The following is a 15,957-nucleotide window of genomic DNA, read 5'->3' on the forward strand; positions in this document are numbered from 1 at the left end:
CTGTTCTCTGCACTTTTCCTGTATCTGGCGGGCAGCAATGATGATGTCAGTGGTTCCACATGATGGTCTAAAGCCACATTGAGATTCTGGGATGAAGTTTTCTGCCTCAGTAAGAAATCTGTTTGGGAGGACTCGGGCAATGATCTTGCCAGCTACGGACAGCAGAGAGATCCCGCTGTAGTTGCCACAGTCTGACCGGTCTCCCCTGTTCTTATAAATATTGACGATGGAGGTGTCTTCAAGAGCGTGGGGGATTTCCTCCTTTTCCCATATATTCTCCAGGAGAGAGTGGAGATGGCTGGTAAGCATAGGTCTCTTGCTTTATACACCTCAGCTGGGATTCCATCAGGCCCTGGGGCTTTGTTATTCTTCATCTGTGCAATGGCAGTAGCTACCTCATCCAGGGATGGAGAATAGCTGAGGTGGGTCAGCTCTGGATGCTGAGGGACCTGCTGGGTAGTCAGGTCATCCACATCGGTGTTTCGATTGAGCAGTGAATGGTAGTGCTCTTTCCAGTGCTGAAGGAGGCTTTTTGTCCTTTTTCAAAACACGGTAACACGTGGGTACTCATGAACTTCAACCCCAATAATATACAGTGCAATTTTTAAATTGCCTCACATTGGTGGTGTTAGTGCCAAGAGGAAGTATTTCTTACTCAGTTCTGCAGAAAGTTTAGTTAAAACGTTTATATAAAGGTACTTAACTGAAGTGGTTCAATGAGGTCCATCTTGTTGGTACATCCAATATCTATGTTATTATAAAGCAAAAAGAAAAACTACATAAAATCTATGGTGATAGTGACTTTCCCAGGCTAATGGCATTTTATTTGATATAGATAAATACATTCTAGATCTTGTGCTCTAAATCTGGAAAACTCCAGATTCAGACCTTCCAGTCCCAAGTTTCCTAGATAAGGGATCCTATACCTATATGATGTATTTTTATCCTAATTAATCATATTACTTCCAATTAGTGAAGATAAATGAAAGATAATTAGATAATAGTATCTCCTACTTTGGATGTATTCTTGTACAACAGAATCTACTATTTATTGAACTGATTGTAGGTTAGAATAAAATTGTATGATATAAGTATGAAATTTATTTCTGAAGTAATATTTCTTTAAAGCAAATTTGTAAGCTATGCTGTGACTAATGTGCTCATAGACTGAACTGCCACTGCCAGATGAACAGAACATAATCAATAGTCAGGACTTTTGTCTTCAGATTTGAAGATAGGCATTTATATGTAATGCTCAAGTTCTCTGTGGCTCTATATATTACAGATGACCATAGGTACAAGTAGTTATTGACTGCTTCCCCCCTAGTTGCTTGCTTTACTTGTAAGTTTCTTGCAGAATATTTTCATTAAGACTTCATTGTTATAAAAACAATTAGTAATTTTTATTTCAAAATGTTCTTGTGCGTAGTATAAAGTAACTAGGAAATACTGTACCTTGAGTATGTTGAAGCAGCATAATTACATCTGGTGTTCAGCAGGATCACAGTGTAAATTTTGCTGTTGGAAAAAAGATTTGAAGGTATGAATTTATGTTTAGGAAAAAACACAAACTTCAGATTTAATTAATTAAATATGAAATGTTTTCAATTTTTGTCAATTGACAAGTTTTATGAGAAGCCGTCACAATTATCAGAAGAGCTCAATTAAATGAAGTAATTTATTCTTCTAAAAAAAAAAAAATTCTTCATATCTAGCCAAATGTCAGAGTGAAGATTGTAAGGTAACAAATACAGATCTTGCATCAATAAACGGAAGGTTATATTTTGGGCTGATTTTTATTTTTCATTTTGTGTGTAATGATAATTACCTGTACGTATTATTATTTAGAATAACCTTCATGATGATAACTCCTTGAGTACCATGTTATTTAACTCCAGGGAATAGGATGAGACTATACTTAACCCCTAAAGTACACAAATCACCCCCCAGTCCCCCCCCCCTTACTCTGGATAGAAAAATAAATATTACAAAAAAAATCTTTAATTTTGGGTGTAATTAGTTTGTAGGAAACAGTTTATGGAGTATGGAAAAGCAAGACAAAGTCTTTTATGGGCGACCAAAGTGGCATATTGGACTAAAAAATGGACCACATCACCCTTGCTGGTAACCTCTCTCACACACACACACACACACACACACAAATAATAGAAAAACAATTTAATTTTGGACTTACCCATAAGTATAGAAGTGTTTCTAGTGTGTGTAAGTATAATAAAAGCACCTGTACATGCCTCGGTGCCTGACCTGGGTGTTGATGTCAACCTCCGTACCCTTTCAGTTTATGCCGAGGAAGAAATGACCCCGTACCTGGGATGACTTTCTTTATAATAACACCTACTAGATGTAATTTCAGTGTGCTGTACTAAGATATGTGTGTATTTATTCCTTTGTGGCAGGGTAATATAATTTAAGTCACTTAGCAGTCCTGCTGGTCTTGACCTTGCTGGCACCCTCGTTGGTGCAGTGTTGATGCCTGGGGAAGTTTTTTTCTGCTTTAGTTTTATTTTTAAAATTTCCTGTGCTTTTGCTGTGTACACTCAGTACCGGTAAGCTATATCACCACTCAAAATTTGCTAGAATTTAATTTCACCAACAGAAGATGTTCAATGCTATTATCACTTATGTTATGTAAATGACAGGGTGTAAAAATTAGTCCTGCAAAACTAAACATTTGCTCACATGCAGTGCTTAAGGCAAAGGCATGTTTAGTTCAAGAAATATTGGCAAAAAGTTATGGCCACTCCTTAATGCTCTATAGAGCTGACTGGTTTTTCTAATAAGTGAGCTGACTGCTCCCACTTACTTTTTGACCTTCCTACCAATCACAAATATGTGTCTATTTGTATCGCCACCATCATCATCACTCACCATCATCTTCGCAGCCGGTAGTGTTGGTGGAAAATTCTCTATTCTCTTGATTCTTATATCTGCTCTTGAAGGGAGGCAGCTTCTGAGTAGCTGCTCACAACAGCAATGATCACAGCTACCCAGAGGCTGCCCACAACAGCAATGCTCAATGTTACCCAGGGGCTGCTCACAACAGCAATGCTCACAGCTGCCCTGCAGCTGTATGGTGGTACCCAGTTTCGAGTACAATACAAGTACTGTCATCCTGTCTGATCCCTGGAATATACTAGTGACTGCTAGTCAGTTGATCAAGACTGTCCAAAAGAGGGCCACCAGTCTGGTGCCTAGTACTCGGGTACCCAGAGAGATAAGAATGCCTGCAGTCGCCTAGCTTGTACTATAAATGGGCAAGGGGTGATTTAATAGAATTTTGTTACCAATCTCAGAGAACAACACTCAATCGAGTGTTCATACTATCGGCTGTCAGCCCCACTAGAGGTCACAGCCTCAGGTTAGAGAGGTCACAAGTTCAGAAAATTGCCAAGGCAAACTTTTTTTTTTGAGTGAGAGTTGTGAACTCTTGCAATAATCTTCCAAAGAGCGCCGTGACAGTACCGAGGGAGAGCTCAATGTCAAGACCAGACTTGACCAACAGTGGTGGTGCAGGTTCACATACATTCTGGAGTCAGTGATGCCCCGTATTTGCCAACAGTGCAAAGAGCTGTGACTGACTGCCCAAATGGCTTAGCCGATCCTTGGCAAAGAGAATGAAGTAGAGTTAACGTCGTAAGAAAGTAAAAAGTTTTAACAGGCTTTAAACATTATTTGAGTAACCCTGTTTATATTCTGTAATTTTTATAAGAGAAAACGTAGAACGTAGGTGAGAACCACTTATTATGCCTGACTAATATAGACGTTTCTTCACATAACATCAACACGGTAACAATATGATGGAATTTAAACAAAATTAGCACTGATAATAATTAAAAAGGGGTTCCTTTCAGTTATAAATCCTAGCTTCGGTCAGTATCACTGGTATTTCTCTAACGTGATTCAGTTTGAAGTGGGTGATAAAATGAATTTGCTATGGCTTTGCAGAAACCTACAGTCCCAAGAGTGTTGCACAACCTAACCTACAGTACCAAGAGTGTTGCACAACCTAACCTACAGTCCCAACCCTCACCCGCACCCCCACCCCAACCCTCACCCGCACCCCCACCAATTAGGATGTAAAAATAGAAGGCAGATATACAAATAGATAAATCAGCAGATAGAGAGAGAAAAAATACCATGCAGATAGATAATAAGGATGTAATTATCGAGAGTGAGAATTTGTGATTTACAAATACTGAAACGTTTTCTATCAAGAATTTATTATTTTTGTTTCTGTTGCATTAACTATAAATTATTTATGTTAAAAAGAGACTGAAACTATTGATATTAAAGCACTTTACATGTATATATATAGACTATTTATTGCAAAACAAAATGAATGATGCCTGATGGATAACATGACTCGGAGTATTAACCGATGTAAACACTGCACGCGGTAAACCATCAGTAATTCTCTATTATATGTGAACGTGAATCTTATTTGTGATTAACTTACTGTGTGGCAGAAGGTCTTTATTCATCTAAATCTACAGGTAAGGTAAGTTATAATAGTTTGAGAGGTTCGGGTTTATGATTAACCTAACCAAAAAAATACTGGCACCTACTGTTGAACATGTCATGGGTCACCTTTCCACGCCAGCTTATTTCACCTAAAGATAAACTTCTCTGATACTGTTTTGGGGGATGAGGTTAGGCTTGGATAAGTTTGCATTAGGTGGTTGGTTCATAATTAGGTGAAGTAAGCTCGGGTGGAGATTCTTCAGGTGATCCCAGTTCATCATTAAACAGGTGAATAAGGAACGTTAATGCAATCCTGTCTGGTGAAATGTCCATAATTTTATAGTTCAGGAACACAGGTCATTGAAAATATCCCCCCAAAATCTCCTCAAGGTCAAAGCAAATTGGGTGGAGGAATAGCACTTAGTATTCAAAATTTCCTCTTTTTTTTTCGTAAATAAAGATGTAGTCACCCACCCACACGAAGAAAGTGTTATATTAGTTCATGTGAACAGGATGAGTCCAAACATTACATGGACATTAATAATGCTTTTCCATTTCACACACAAAAAAATAACCGGCAATTTTAGAAAATTTTTGTATAGACAATGATGATAAGTTATTATTTCTTACAATAAGAATATTAAAAATAGGGACAATAATAATATAATTTGAAATTGTTGTAACTATGTTATTAGTTTCATGATACAGTACACAACAGACCATTACACCTGTCATGTAATGGTCATCATGCTTGCCTCGCAAGAGAGCAGACCCGGGATTGATCCCAGGACAGGATGAAACTATGGGCAAGTTTCCTTATGCCATTTGCCTATGTCTACCCAGTAGTAATTGGGAACCTGGGTGCTAATTGATTTGTGGGTCGTATTTCGGGGTAATGGTTAGCCAATGTAGTTGGCGAATTATTCAGTCTTCTTGGACTATTCCTTGACACCGGATCATGCAGCTCATTAACCTAAGGTGTGGTTGTTGTGTTGGCGACAGCTTCTACACCTTAAACAAATTCACGCCTAGGTGGCCCTTGGGCCGGCCATCCTTGTTACACGAAGGACAACCATTATTATTATACAACAGCAGCAGTGTTGTTGTCCTTTCTATAAGCACAAACAGTTCCTGAAAATGTTATTATTATCATAGCTAAGATGAACCAATAAAATATAACTATCCTAGGATTTAAGTATATTATTATTAGTAATATTATTATTTTGGGATTGGTTAGGTTAGGTTAGGTAGGCTTGTATAGAGAGGAAAAAAGGGTGATTGGTCAATGGCCGGGAAGCGTTCAATTTCTGCGAAGTGTTTGTCAACCATGATGTGTAAACATGGGATCGTAATGAAGTGGACACTGAAGTGTTTTTATTTATGGGAAAAACTAGGTGAAAAAAACTGAATATGAAGTGCTATTTCTCCAAACGATTTCCTTTATTCTTGAGATAAAAAATGTCTTCAATAAAATTTTTTGGTTAGGTAGCTGGATAATCTGGACCCTTGTTTTCAACTATTACCAAAACTTATTTGTTAGCTCAAAAATAACACAAATTGGGTGGAAGAATAAGTTTTTGTATCTTGGGTTTTCCCTAGATTTTCTCGTAAATAAAGATGCTCCGTGCCACCAACTGTTCATGTGAGCAGGAACATTTCACAGATATTAATGCTTCCATTTCATACTCACTAGAAAACAGCAACATCAGAAATTTTTTGAATTGATGAATATGGATTTATCTTTCTGATATTATTAATATCACCCCAAACATAACAAGGATTTTCCACTTTTTTTGTAATATTAGTTTGGTGATACAAAACGAATGCTTCCCTGCTTCCTTTCCATACACACAAATACTTCCAGCAAATGTTACTTTATGAGATTTATCATAGATAAGGTGAACCAACAAAGCTTACCTCTCCGAGGATGTTAGTGCTTGTACAGTATTTACTTTATTTACCTAATGACCATCTACTAGACATGGCCATGCTGAGGGAAGGAGGTCAGTGGCCTGTATAAGATCCCTTCTTTGTCTTTGATAATTTTGACAAGGGCTATTTTGAAGCCCAATATAAATTATTATGTTAATTTAGGTGAACCAATCAAACTTTATCCAAGGAAGGAAGATTATGTCCAGTAGCTAAAACAACTATCTGTGCATACTTTGTGGGAAACAATATGAGACCATGGACGATAAATTTTGGTATATTGGGGCTGTCACTAGTCACACGTAAAATTTCAAAGTACGGTATATCGACCCCCACCTGCACAGATAGTTGTTTTAGCTACAGTACAATTTTTAGGTTAGGTAGGTAAGGTCTGGTGGGAATTTGCCACTGACAGTTCATATTGAAAACCTTTTAAAGAACACAGGGAAGCATTTTGTCACTTAGCATTCATTTGGTAGCTGGAAAGCTTTTGTCAACACTTCAAGTGCAAATTTGATGTCATCAAGTTTTTCTTTATTTGCAGGAAAAATCAGGGAAAATATCAAAATATGAAAAGAGCAATTGTTCCTTTTGGTTTGGATTGTCCTTGTGTTAGAAATAAATTGTGTTCTGTACAAATTTTCATTAGGTTGAGGTTCCTGGTTAATTTGGACTCTTCTCCCAGTGTAATACTTAAGAAAACAATTGGTACAGTTGCAGAAATGTGTTCCTACACCCCTTGTGGTAACCCGTGTCTCCACACGGAAAGTCACAGTATTACTATTTATGAGTGATTGGGTATTGGTAGTGTAACGGCAGATATGATTGGTTGATAGGTTTGCTATAGTACTGTATGTCATATAGGTTGGCTGTTTGGAGACACGGGCTAACACAGAGGTAGGAACACATTTCCACTACTGTACCAAGCATGAGTACTTGTAATGGATTACACACTTTCATATAATTGTTGAGTACCAAAAATTTTAATGTAATTGCTATTCATTATGTTCAATACCCTGAAAAGTTTCTCAAATTTTTCTGGAAATTCTGCATTATTTCATCTTATGAATTTGTTCCCAGACCCGGGGAAAAAATTGGTGAGAGGTTCCGGAATTTTCCAGAATTACACATTATTTCATCCTTGGAATTTGCTCCCAGGCCCGGAAATTTTTGGGGGGAGAGAGTTTCCGGAATTTTTTCTCAGAATTTTCAGAAAATGTGCCTGATTTTCAACCTCAAAAATTGTTTCCAAACCCGGAATTGAGAGAAATTTAACGGAAAAATTCCGAGCAAATTTAATTTCTGGCTATTGGAAAGTTCTGGCTTACATTAATGTTTTATTAAACTTTGTCTGCCTGTCTTTGATGCCATTTGGTAGATTTAAGGAGGATGGGGAGACGTGGAAAGGTAATTATTTTACAAAGTTTTCTCAAACAAACATTTATAATTGCAATCGATTACTTGCCAAAGTACAATATAATTGTAATTAAACTCACACAAAGTAATTTTGATAAATTACATTGCCATTGTAATTGTCCTCTGCCCCGATTGGTACTCGTAAAATGTAGAAATCTCTATTTTCCTAGACTAATTAAAACCTGGTACTGTAGCTAGTGAGCAGAATTGTCTTGCCAATTCTATCAAGCTTACAAGCTTTAATTTCCATTGCCTCAGCTTGAATCTTTAGACCATTCATTGCAGCTTTAGATCATTGCATGCTTTCCAAATCTTCTAAGCATTCTTCATTTCTTGGTATAGTTGCGACCCTAAATGCTGGATGGTCTTGGGTATGGATGACTGCAAGAATTTTGTCAGCCTTCAGTCTCTTGTTGCAAACTGTGCTCTCATTTACCCCGTTTCAGTGTGTCACAACTGATACAGTTCATGGTCAAGTTCATCCAACGTTTTGACCGTTTCTTTTGAATTAAACATCTTCCTCTTCCTTTGCTCACTTGAATTGGAAGAAGCAGCTGCTGAGGGTTTAGACATTTGGGTAAGTGATGCTGGTGGTAAGCTCGAGGGGAATTGAAGGAGTAAGAGGAAGTTTCTTTGACTGAGTAACACTGTGACTGCAGCTGACTTCCAGCTTGGCTTTTCTTGTAAAGTAAAATAATTTTTCGCAATATGTAGGAACATGATATTAATTTAAGTATCCATGAAATAAATAAAAACAAAAATCTGTAAAAAATTGCAAAGTAACCTGAGGCTATACAAGGTGCTTGGTGCCCCCTGTGTTTGTCAAGACCGCAGGAGTCTATTTTTAGGTAATTCCTGGTAAAAACTTGTGTGAACATGGGTCTGATTTTCACCAGTTATGTACTATTGGTATTTGAAGCTAGAATGTTTTTTGAATAAGTACAGTACTTCAAATGTAGTTTAATCTGCAATAAATGTTCAAAACAGCCGCGTGTAGAATGAATAGCTAAACATTCTCACTCAACATTGAACGAGTAACCATACCATAAACATTAGGGTTGTTCTGTATGTGTTCTGCAGCATTCATAAATCAACAAAGCAGATTATCTCTTCTGTTTGCACAGTATTTTCAAGGGCGGATCCAGATAGGTTCCTAGGGGTCCGGACCCCCGTTTTCACCAGAAAATTTCATTACTTTTTCTTTAATGCAGTGTTGTACTCAGGCATTTTTGTATCGTAAAAAGTATTTATTATTGACTCAGAATATCTCCTACTATCAAGTGCACATGTCTTCAAAATGGCCTCAAAATGCCTATGATATTGGTTAGATTTCAAAATGTTTTCTAGGGGGTCTTACAGCGCTCCCCCCAACCCCCCAGCTGGGTGGGCTGGCTTCACCGCTATGTTCCCCCTTCACCTACAACTTCTTGGACCCCCCTCTTTTGATATTCCTAGATCCGCCCCTGATTTTGTTCGTATTTGTCTCATAATATTTAGTTATTTATATATATTGTCATGCTGCTTACAAGTAGAATTAATTAGTATGGTTGTCAGTTTCCATTTGCCTGTAGTAATTAAGTAACCAATAAGGTTTGTGATTCATACCTGCATCATTCGTAATTTTTCTTACTATTTTAGGTAAGAGGACTCAGGAGGTTGGGGTGTTACAGCAACAAGGTAAGTGTTTACTACAATTGTGATGTACTGTACTTCTACCTAACCTAACCACACCTAACCATTTGCTCAGAGGGGCTGATATGGTCACCAAACACTCAATTAAAGGGTATGTGTGTGTGAGGGAGGGGGTGTGTCAGGGTTGGGGTGTGTCAGGGTAGGGGTGTATGGGGGAAGGAGTGTGTGTGGGAGGGTTGGTAGGTGCGTGAGGGGTGTGTGAAGGAAGGGGTGTACATGAGGGATGGGGTTTGTGTGTGAATGCACGCTCCCATTACTCAGCTGGCAGCCAACCGCCCGCCATGTGGTGGCCAGTCTCTTATCAGACAAGGAAACAGAACAGGCTGGCCACTCAGATAAAGATAAGAAAACAGATAAATGCAGTAAGCTCAATACCTCACCCGAATACAATAAAGAATGACTTGGTCTAGTGAGATATCAGAGTATCTTTGAATAAGAGTAGAGCCATATGAGAGTAATTTCACCGTATCTGCTTTTCCTGCTGTCGTGGAGATTAAAGGGTGTACGTTACCAGGCACAGTACTGTACTACATCCTTCTGGTGTGCTGCTTGGTTTAAGAGGACATAACTGGCGTCCTGTCAGTGAGGTGGTTTGGTAGGTTAGTTTGCATTGAGTTAAGTTAGGCTGGGTTGGTCTAGGCTCGTTTCGGACCCCATGCATTTCATAAACGGGGCAAATTGACTACGCAATTCATGAAATGGGCAATTTCACAAACGGCGTAGTTCGTAACTCACACACACACACACACCAATAGGCGTAGTGGATATTGTGTAGATAGTGTAGTGGATGGATTTTAGATGGTTGTTAAGTGGATATACCGTAGATATTGTAGTGTATGTATTTATTGTAGTCTCGTTCAAGATTCTTCTAACATTGCTGGAGACAGCTGGCAACTCTAGGCCGTTTGTTTACTATAGTACGTAGTATAATATAATACGAAACAAAGCCCAACCATTAATTGAGCAACGGGGAACTAAGTAACCAATCACTGATCACTTTTACAGTCATTCATAATTTTTACTACGTACTATAGTAAGCAAACAGCCTTGAGTTGCCAACTGTCTCCAGCAGTGTTCGAAGAATCTTGAGCGTGACTGTACATGGTATAGTTGATGAATTGTAGAGTAGTGGATGTAGTGTAGCCGATGATGTGGTCATGGACATAAGCTATTAGGTGCTCGAAAAACAAACCCGGGCGACGTACACGTAGACACCGCAGCTAATACTGGTATGAAGATATAATATAATTCTCCTCTAACTTATAATGAAACGTAACCTTCGGAGTCTTCTTGGATGGTAAATATTTAATTAGTTCATTATAATTCTAACCTCTCCCAGTTCTATGTTTAAACCTGAGTATGACAAGACGAGGCGACCTTCATTGAAAATTGTATACAAACACTCGCTTGATTGTTGAGTGTTGCCAAACGTTAAAAACAAACATTAGGATATATGTTTTTAAGGTTTTCTTTAAGTTGTAGTTAAATTCCTTATATAACTCTTCATCCATAAGAAATATACCACATTTTTGGGGGTTGCTAAAGAGTGAGGGCCCGGGGTGTACTGTAGTTTGGAAGTATGTTAATTGATCACCTATGGTTTATTTAGCAGGTTCGCTCCTTTCTAAACACTGTAATACGACATTTTTAGTTCATTTACAAATCTAGTTTGAGGAGGAAGAGAAGAACCGCACCAGAAAATTAGATGGGTGATTTTTTTTCTGACATTATTAGCCACGGGTGCCTGTGACCAGATTTTGATTATATGTTTCCCATAAAAGTGTGAGGGACTTATTGCTATCCGTCCGTACTTCCTTCGAGACCTACGTCCATCCCTTTCTCATTCCAACTCATCTTGTGGTCAGTGGGGCAAATCTTGTATTAAAAAAAAAGAACTAAAAAACCCGTGGCTCTATATTTAAAACTGAAAACAATGCTGATAAGTTTTCTGAGGAAGGGTGGTTTCTGCTACACGGTCTGCACCTCGCCTAGGTTCTGCTTCAGTATCGCGTGTTATGCTCCTCTAATCTTTATCATAACAGTTTAATGTGAGGTGCAGCAGAGTGAGGCTCCCATCACGGTACAGATTTAAACCTTAACGAGTAGACGGGTAAGTCTCTCATATTGATTATCATGTGTGGTCGAGGAGGTCTCCCAGGGCGATGAGGCGCCGACTACACTGCCACGGTTAACCCTCACTTGTGACTCTACCTTTCCTGCCTCTTGATATTCAACCTTCTGACATGCATAGTTCAAAACACCGAATTGTTCTCTCGTTAACATAAAGGAAAGGTATCGCAGTGTTTGTTTGTATGGAACTTGGTTGATTTAAAAAAATAAACATTTGTAGTGCACCGTAAAGAAAGATAACAACAGAAGTTAAAAACTGGTTAATGTAATACTAAACTTCGAATTAGCGCTTGCGCGCATGTGTGTGTGGATGTGTGCCTGCATGTGTGTATTTACGTGCGCGCGTGCGTGCATGCATTTGTAATCCTGTGCAGTGCCGGCATCTAGCGATATGTGGCATCTCATGGTTGCCGGGACGCCGCATTCCAGACCTGAATATTGGCAACGTGGAGAGCGCGCGTGTCAGTGCGTTTTTGGTTGAGTGAGGGGCAAGTTATGATCGCTCCCTTGCTGTTTTCTCTTTCTTTATTCCTGCCATTCTTCTGTTGAATATCATTGATATTTTAGTGGTAATTTAAAGATAGTGAAGAAAACCTTTTGAATTGAATTTACTTTACTGCTTGCTTGCTATTTATTCATGAGTCACGGTCGGTGATCTCATGATGTGGAAAAGATTGTTATCTCCAGGTCTAAAGATGTGAGTCATGTGTGCCACCTGCCAACATGGATCATATCTTGTGCAAGGATTCTTATGTACAAACTTCTTGTCAACAACTGTGAAATGAAGAAAAAAAATAGAAAAATAACAATATCACGCCAAAACCCAAGTGTTTATTTTGTGTAAATTTATATGGTAACATGTGCCAATTTCCTTCGTCTATGTGTTTTGTGTATATATATATGTGTGTGTGTGTGTGTGTGTGTGTGTGTGTGTGTGTGTGTGTGTGTGTTTGTGTGTGTAGGTGAAGAACTGGCTGTTGCATCTGAGGGTGATAGTGGTTGTAGAGGTGAAATATGGCGATGCACATGATAGTGGATGTGGTGATAGTGGTGGTTGTGGAGGTGATCGTGAATTATGATTTAAGAGATAGATTGATGTGAAGGTGATCAGGCAGTGTGTAAGTGGATTAGACTGTGTGGATGTGGATTAGATTGGAAATGGATGTGGATCTATATTAATTGTTCTGGATGATAAAGGTAACTAAAGCTGATTTGGTTGTGGATATGTAAGTGGTTGTGAAATGGTGGTGACTGGTTGTGGGGATAACAATAACACGTGGATATGGTTATTGGTTGTAAAGGATGATAGTGAAGAGACCATAATTATTGTGGTGGTTGTGATGGTGATAGTAGTAGTTGTGATGGTGATACTAGTAGTTGTGATGGTGATAGTAGTGGTTGTGATGGTGATACTAGTAGTTGTGATAGTGATAGTAGTTGTGGAAATAATATGAATATGAAGATGGTGATAGGTGTGTGTGTGTGTGTGTGTGTGTGTGTGTGTGTGACAGGTGTTTTGAATGGATGGTTATTGTGGATATAAAACTAAATGTAAATAGAACCACCATTTTGAGAGTGATAGTGGTTGTCGAGATGGTGATGGTGACGTTGGAGTTGTTAGTGGATATCAAAATAGTTGTGGATGTGGAGTTACTGGTGCATGATGGTAATACCTTATGGTGATAGTGACTTTAATAATGGTGAAAATAGACTAAACCAATACTGTAAGATTATAAAAAAAAATTATTATGAGCATATTTATAACTATGCTAAGTTCCCCCTGTTTTGAACTGTATTGATTTTACTTAAGATACTTGCTACTCCCACACCCCCCCCGTCCTCCCGGATTTGGTGTTCGTGAATAGTAATGTTTATATCTTGCTCCTCTCTTCCCGTTTCTGTTGGTATTAATGGTGCTATGGCATTTAAAATTACAATGGCTCTTTGGTAATATCATGGGAGTCTTTATTTATTTGTTACTATTTTTTTTGAGGGGGGGGGGTATTCTTTGCTGTGCTCAATGTTACCTAGCAACGAGTAACGCCAGGGCCTAGTAACAGTTCACTAATGACCCTAGCAACACGGGAGTTTATGGCTGCTTGGTTGGTCCTAGCTGTAGCGTGAGAAAGGAGGACGCTTATCTCTGGATCCCAACGTAATAGAAAAATTCCCTCCTTAGCGCTTTTATCTCTGAGGGAATGGATAAGAAATGTCTAAGGAATTATAAGTTTGTTTTATAATTTTCCGACTGAATTTCACAAAGTATATATATTCATCATTATAGAGAATACTGTAAGATATGATGAATAGTCTTTAGTCTTAAGAACAATTTAATCATTATCGTTTTCTATCTTCTCGATTTTCTTTGCTGCTTCCATGGAACTAAAAAAGGCCTGGGACAATCCCTATCCAGAAAGTAACATTAAGCTGAGTGTTATTGGCTCATACTGGGCTAGTAACCCAAAACTTAATTTCAGAAAGATATCGAAGTTGGGTTTAGTATGTGATCCTAATTGAGAAATGGCAAGGGGTTCGATTCTCTACACACTGAATGGTTCCGGCGATACGTTGAGCATGACACCAAGAGCTAGAGAAAAGTTTGAACTAAAGGTTATAGAGGCGAAAGTTTTGACGAAATTAGACTTTTCTGAGAGAGATTTTCCTCCTATTGAGAAAATTGTGTTACTTTTCAAAATGTTCATAGCGGTTATCTGGATATGGATAAGAGACAAAAATAAACGCTGATTCATGGAGAGTTCGTTTGCTCCTCCCCCTGAACCACGAACCCCGAGATAGAGGCTCATGAATCCGAAGCATTTATGGAGAAAATAATGTATCAGTCTACTGCTTAGCGTTTACGAGTCTGAAAATCGGGGTTTGTGGTTCAGGGGGAAGAATCAAACAGATTTTAGTAGTTAACTGAATGATATCGGTGCTGAGGACACAAACTTATGAAAGACATCCGTACCAGTAAAAGTCTAATACTCGGCAACGTACCCCATACAAATCACGTATTTTACCTCGGGACTAAATTTTTGAAGAAGGAAAATTGTTTTGCTCATTTACCGATATCATAGAAACTGGAATGAGAGGAAGAGGAGGAGGGGGGGACCTTACAAGACTGATTTCAAGTTACACGAACACCAAGTCTTTCTGGGTTTAAAAATATTGTTAACCAGAATAGATTAAAAGAAAAAAAAAGAGGGAAAATTAAACGTTGTGATATTTACTTTTTCTTAGTTTATTCTAGTGATGTTTGAGGTGATAATGGATGTAAAGTGGTATTAGTGATGATAGTAATCTTTAAGACGGGATAGTCAGTGTTGATAGTTGTTGACGTGGAAGTAATTAGTTGTGTATGTTGATGAGAGAAATACTGATGACTAATGAGGTGTGAAGGTGACTCGGGTTATACAGGTGATAGTGATTAGATTAGACAGGTAATGTAAGCGAAAATGATGATTGATGCCCGAGTAGATGCGATAGTGATGTGTATGAGGTAATAGTGAATGTGAAATTGATAGTGAATGTGTTGTTAATGTGAGTTGTGGAGGGGAATGTGATGGTGAATATATATGGGAAAATGGTGATACTAAATGTGGTAGTAGTGGATGTCACGGGTTGGTTGTTGTGGTGGTGGTTGTGTAGAGAGAGAGAGAGAGAGAGAGAGAGAGAGAGAGAGAGAGAGAGAGAGACATATACCTTGTCATCCATGGTCAATAACCCCCATAAGATACTCCATAAGTGTGAGTGTGGTAACCCTGTACACTCTCCTGGCATCAACTTAAAAGCTTATGTAGGAGGTAACTGGTATGAAGTGGGTAATATATATGTGTGTTATGAGCCCTCTTAATCCACCATCCCACTCACTTCCCTCTCACTAATACTAGACGCTAACAGCCGCCTTCACCACTCTGTTATTTAAAGAGGATTATCAGGTGTATATTTTATTATTGTCTTACGATTTTGTTATGTTTTTCTTCGAGTTATTCCTGCAGGAGAGTGAGTAGAAGGTAATTTATTTCACATAATGCCTGAAGAGTATTAGTACCTTTTGTTTGTATGTGTGTATTAGTTGATTGGTGCTCCTGATGTTAAGCTTTAGTATATAAATGAAGGTTTTTAGGTGAGTGGTTTAGTGGGTTAGTAATGTCGCTGTGAGGATCTGGTAGCTTGTGGTGTGAGGTTGTGGGTAGTCTTATTATGATGTATAAGATAGTGACGCCCGAGAGTATTGACATATGTTGAATTGGTGGATCCCTGACACGGGTGACCTGTGGTGTGGGTACAGTAACGCAGATGTTATGG

At 38.5% G+C, this 15,957-nt stretch overlaps 2 protein-coding genes across 5 annotated transcripts in view; both read left to right on the plus strand.

The window, feature by feature from the left end:
• Positions 1 to 4,367: 4,367 nt before the first annotated feature.
• Positions 4,368 to 15,957, plus strand: part of LOC121861796 (tRNA-dihydrouridine(16/17) synthase [NAD(P)(+)]-like) — a gene marked incomplete at its 3' end in the record, with an annotated part of 75,190 nt that continues 63,600 nt past the window's right edge. For 2 of the 4 annotated variants that reach the window (XM_042359716.1, XM_042359719.1), the window contains 1 exon segment: positions 4,368 to 4,519. 4 annotated transcript variants of the gene reach the window in all.
• The window catches only part of LOC121861795 (palmitoyltransferase ZDHHC1-like), a 39,833-nt gene continuing 36,010 nt past the window's right edge, over positions 12,135 to 15,957 (plus strand). The window contains exon 1 of the mRNA XM_042359715.1: positions 12,135 to 12,218. The gene's annotated coding sequence lies outside the window, so the exon portion shown is untranslated. The remainder of the gene's footprint in view (positions 12,219 to 15,957) is intronic.

Source organism: Homarus americanus, unplaced genomic scaffold (genome assembly GCF_018991925.1).
Source record: "Homarus americanus isolate GMGI-L3 unplaced genomic scaffold, GMGI_Hamer_2.0 scaffold8148, whole genome shotgun sequence".
NCBI classification, from domain to species: Eukaryota; Metazoa; Arthropoda; class Malacostraca; order Decapoda; family Nephropidae; genus Homarus; species Homarus americanus.